This window comes from Canis lupus, chromosome 14 (genome assembly GCF_011100685.1).
Source record: "Canis lupus familiaris isolate Mischka breed German Shepherd chromosome 14, alternate assembly UU_Cfam_GSD_1.0, whole genome shotgun sequence".
NCBI classification, from domain to species: Eukaryota; Metazoa; Chordata; class Mammalia; order Carnivora; family Canidae; genus Canis; species Canis lupus.
Window position 1 is genome coordinate 40,893,058 of NC_049235.1, and position 6,000 is coordinate 40,899,057.

The window sequence follows — 6,000 nt, forward strand, 5'->3', positions numbered from 1 at the left end:
GTTTTTTTCCTTTGAGAAATGGAACATGCCTTCTTTACCACATCCAAATACCTTCCAACAACTTATTTATTCTATGTGTAGCACAGAATTTATTTACTTATTTGCTTATTTTTAGTTTCCACTAAATACTTGCTCTAATTTGAAATGGCTTATTTCTAGACGTTTGGCATTAGCAATCATTTGGGATTTCTATTGATTGAAGACATGTTAGTTTCATGTTTTCTGTATTCCAGGTCATTTTCTCTCTGCTTTCTCTCCTTGTTTTTTCTCAAGTACAACAAATAACTTCCCACAAAAGGGAGCTCTGAGTCCTTGAATATCTTTATCTTGTTCCTTTGCTTACCTGACAGTTTGACTTCAAGTTTTCAATTCCAGAACATCTCTGAGGTTTCTACTTGGACAGACTTACTCCTACTGCCACTGATTGTATCTGGGTTGTGGCTTCTTTCCCTCTGTTTAATCCATCACAATTTCTTCTCTTTTCTGACTTCCATAAATTAAAAAAACAAAACCAAAAACCAAAAAACCTTTCATCTGTTGGTAATTCTTATCCTATCCAGTCTTATGATTTTGCTTCCCTTTTTTGATTTTTTCCCTTACTATCATATTAATTTAATTTAATTAATTTATTTGACAGAGAGAGAGAGCATAAGTAGGCAGAGTGGTAGGCAGAAGGAGAGGAAAAGCAGGCTCCCCGCTGAGCAGAGATGATATGGAGCTCTCTATCCTAGGACCCTGAGGTCAAGTCCTGAGCCCAAGACAGCAGCTTAACCAACTGAGGCACCTCTTTACTACCATATTGTGTTCAGATCAAACAGCGCAGTTTGACATTCAAATGGAAAGCCTTTCTCTAATTTTTCTGATTTTCTAGTCTCAAAATAATTGCGTTGGTTGTCATCATGGATAAGGATTCACCTACTTGCTTTTTTTTTTTTTTTTAAGATTTATTTATTTATTTTAGAAAGAGAGAGAACACAAATGGGAGGGGCTGAAGGAGAGGAAGAGAGAATCTCAAGCAGGCTCTGTGCTGAGCATGGAGCCAGATGTGGGGCTCAGTCTCATGATCCTGAGATCACCATCTGAGCCAAAACCAAGAGTTAGATGGTTAACTGACTGTGCCACCCAGGTGCCCCTCACCTGTCTAATTTTTCCATGGAAAAGTATCTCATGGTGAGATCTAACCACTTATGTAGTTATATAAAGTAGAACTATATGGATGAGAATAAAATGTCTTCTTCCAGAAATATTAGGCCCTTAGCATTTCAGAATGGTTTTAAAGTATTATCATAGATGTCATATGAATTCACTTACATGTTTACTATCACAACATTTAAGGAAATAACTGAATGGTTATTCCCTTTTTTAAAAAAGACTTTATTTATTCATGAGAGATACAGAGAAAGGCAGAGACATAGGCAGAGGGAGAAGCAGGCTCCTTAAGGGGAGCCCAATGTGGGACTCAGTCCTGGGATTGACTATGCCCTAAGCCAGAGGCAGACCCTCAACCACTGAGCCACCCAGGTACTCCTGAATGGGTATTGCTACTAAGCGTTGATAACAGCCTGAACTTTTTGTAGCATTGATAGAGTATGACTTGGGATGAAGTCATATTAGTCTGGAACTAAGTGGATGAGTAGCGTGAAGTTATTTAAATTATTTCTATTTTGTTATTATAAACAATCCATTATAAACATATAACTATAAGCAGTGGTGTGCTAGTAAATATTTAACAGCTAACTCTTCAGGAAAAAATGTGTATAAATATATGTTTATTATAAATTTGTATAATATGAAGGATGTGTAGCATACAATTTACAAATAATGATAAAATAATAAATGACAAAAACTTGTAACTTGCATATAGCCAATGGATTCTTAAAGAATGCTTATGTTGACTTTTGCTGAATTTTTGTGTCTGTCGCCAACATATGGTTGCAATTGGACTATGATTTGACAATGGAGTTGCATCTCAGTCTCTTTTCCTTTTTTAAAAAAATATTTTATTTGTTTATTCGTGAGAAACAAAGAGAGAGATAGTGAGAGGCAGAGGGAGAAGCAGGCTCCATGCAGGGAGCCCGACGTGGAACTCGATCCCAAGTCTCCAGGATCACGCCCTGAACTGAAGGCAGTACCAAACCACTGCCCCACCCAGGCTGCCCTCAGTCTCTTTTCCTAATAAATCCATTGTCATTATATCTGACTTATGCAGTCAATTTTCATGACAGCTTTGCTTAATAACTAACTTTCAAGATTACTGAAAATATCTTTCTGCTCTGTAACCATTCCCCATCTCTTACCATGAGCAATCCATACCTCAGGGACTGGGTGGTTAGCCCTACTTAGGGCTACTTTTCAGAAAAAAAAAAAAAACTAGAAATTCAGCTGGTCCATCAAGGTATATTGGGCTAGGGCTAGGCTGTTGCTGGTATCACAGCCACATGGTGGCACTATTGAAACACAGGTATCATGGCTGCCTCAGTACCCCTCCTCATACTGATCCCATCCCCCAGCTTGCTCGGAGCCTTACAAACCCTAACAGTGAACCAATCTACATCTCTTCTAAAAACCTGGTAACCTTCTCCCCTTGCATACACAGTTTCTTTCAGCACAGGAAATTCCATCAATGCAAACAAGCCCATGGGCATGCTACTTGCCTAAAAGTGATATAACAGGACTTTCCTGTTTCATTTGTCCCAGCTAATTGACTTCTTGACCACTGGTTTTTAGACTTCATCATTTATATGTCACTGGGAGCCTCTCTGTCTCAGATTTACCTGTGATAAAAGTAAATACTTGAATACCAGTCCAAGGCCTGAAGAAGCTCAAGCCCTTTAAATAATTTATGTGCCTTTCTATCTTTTCCTGTCTACCGTATCCATGTGGCCTGCTAGATTTTGGTCTATATTAGATTTCAGTGAAAAAAATGCCTTTTTTTATCACCTTCCATAAGAAATCAACAAACTCAGCACTTTTGTGTTTGGGCAACATCACTAAAGTGGTCCCAATTTCATGTAAATGTCCCAGAGAAGGACTCTGATTGGCCCAGCTTGGGCATGTGCCAACCATGAGTCATGTATGGTCAGGCGGATGGGATAGGATAACTGACTAGACATGCATATTTCTATGACGGGGGGAGCATAAGTGGCAGCCCAGAACTCTGTGGAGTGAGGGAAGTATGATGTGGGAAACAAAGGCAGAAGAGAAATTATTAAATTTCCTTACTACCTACAGCCTATTGACAAATCCTTGAAACAGGCGGAGTGACATTCCTCTAGAGACTCAGCTGCCACAATGTTAATACTTTGCTAAGGGCAAAAGGCAATCTTAGGACCAACCCTCCAGGATTCTGTAGGTCTACTTTAACATATAAAAATTCCTTTGGAAACTTTCTTTATCTCTACTCCCCAAGCATATGACCCATCAATATACACCTGAAGGGTCTCGTGACTCAGGGTTTATTAGACAGTAATAAATGATCTCTCCCAATAATAGCTAGTCCTGGAAACCTTGCTTCCAAATTCCTTAGAGTCTTACACTATCCCTGACCCCCTCCCAACTTGAAAGTCTATATTAGGCCACTCCTCCTGACCCTGGTGCAGCTCTTTATGCCCATAGGTCCTGTCCTCGTGTTTTAATAAAACCACCATTTTGCACCAGAAATGTCTCAAGAATTCTCTCTTCGCCAGTGGCTTGGAATCCTAACATCTTCCCTACATCAAATGGAATATGCCAGAGGAAATGGGCAAAAAAGCAACAATCATCTGCTACCAGTCGAGATCTGGCCCTTCCTGCCCTTCCTCAGGACAAGCTCTTTCTTTTTGGCGTTTTTTATCGTACCTGGAGAATAATAGGGAAAGTAATGCTTTGTGAAAAAGAATTGTAAGTGAACACATATTTAACATAAAGTAATGCCAAAGGATGTCCTTTGGAGTATTCCTTTAACATAATTGCTTGTCTATTATGAAGCTTAGATTTTTATGTAACTGGTATTTTCAAAGTGGGGCACAATTTTTGTGCACATTCAACCTCTCTGACATGTAGTGTTACCTTAAGTTTTTACTTAATGTCCATATGTTAATTAATTGAATTCAAAGAAAATGAAATTTTAAAAAAAGAAATCAACAACTGTGATGTAGAGTTATGTTAAAGAATTAAGGCCTGTGAATCATTTATGATCTAAAACCTGCCTCTACTGCTTGCTAATTGTGGAACCATGGGCCAATCACTTAAGCTCTCTGACCTCCCTAACAAGCTTATGTGTAGAATTAATATGATAACATATACTTCATATATTTGTTGTGATTATGAAGATTAAATGTAAGAAAGCATGTAAAGCATGGGGGGGGGGGGTTGTTTTCACTTAATATGATAGAATAATTTAGTACCTTCAGTGGAAACATCAAATCAGAAGATGCCTTATGCTACTTAAGCTGAGAAGGCAAAAATTTTTAATAATTAAATAATCTCATTGCTGTTCCCTCACTCCCACTATTCCAGTTTTATAATGTTGTGTCTTATAGGCTTCTTCATCTCTAGAAATTCTGTATCAAAATATGAGACATGGGCCATGGAATGTGAACTATTCTGATAATGGGAAGCATTAAAGTAGTTCCCTTTGTCCTACTGAGTTTCTGGAATGCCCTCTGCTGTTTGAGTGTCTCATTGCTGGAAGGCTATCTTGTAGCTTTTATCTTTGTAGCATACACACTTCTCTTCCAGGAAGGGTTTAACGCAACAGACTGCAAACTGGGTACTCATACTCCTGGCCTACACGAAGATTCTCCTTTAAAAACACACAGTGGGACGCCTGGGTGACTCAGCAATTGAACGTCTGCCTTTGGCTCAGGGCGTGATCCTGGGGTCCTGGATCAGGTCCTGCATTGGGCTTCCTGCGTGGAGCCTGCTTCTGCTGCCTATGTCTCTGCCTCTCTCAATCTCTCTCTCTCTCTCTCTATCTCTCTATCTCTATCTATCTCTATCTCTATCTCTATCTCTATCTCTATCTCTATCTCTATCTCTATCTGTTCACATCTCTTTCTTCAACAGCTGTCCAGAGGACTGCCAGACCTTTCCATGTTCACCCTTTTCCCGCCTCACAGAAGACGTATTTCTTTCTCAACCTGAGTCTTCTTTTGGTGCATTGCTCCAGGCTGTAAAAATCTAGGAGGAACCTCCTAAGTGGATAATGAAACATGTACTGCCTCTGAGGGGCCATCCTCCCCTTCCCCACCCCAAAATAAGCGAAGAAAGCCTCAGGAAAAAGCACTGAAGTCTTCTTTTACCTAGGCAACAAGCTCTTGGCAAGTTTCCATGCCTTCTCTATGTCTCCTCTGTCTCTGTTATGTGGAATTAAGATTCGAAATGATGTGGTCCTAATCATTTAAGTTTTAAAATGATAGATAGTAAGTCTGATTTAGCTGATTGCTTTGCCAATGAAGACTGGGTTCAAAAGTGAGATCGATACATATGTATATGTTTATATATATATGACTTATTCTGTAAACCAAATGAACTAAACCTACAGCTCCAAGGACTTGATAAAAAGTGAAAATATATATTCAAATTAAAATACATTCTTGGGGATCCCTGGGTGGCGCAGCGGTTTGGTGCCTGCCTTTGGCCCAGGGCGCGATCCTGGAGACCCTGGATCGAATCCCATGTCGGGCTCCCGGTGCATGGAGCCTGCTTCTCCCTCTGCCTGTGTCTCTGCCTCTCTCTCTCTGTGACTATCATAAATTAATAAAAATTTAAAAAATTAAAAATTAAAAAAAAATACATTCTTTACAATAATTTAAACTTAAGGTGAAACATTTTTAGATATCAACGTAAAATATTAAAAGGACTCTATTTTTCAAAATTCTTTCAGGATTACATATGCAAAGAATTTTGAAGATCCCTGGTCTAAAGAACGGAAACTACCTCAGCAATTTAAACTCTTCATTAGGAAAATAGAACCATATAACTTACAGCTATAATTAACTATGAAAAATGTCCCGTTTA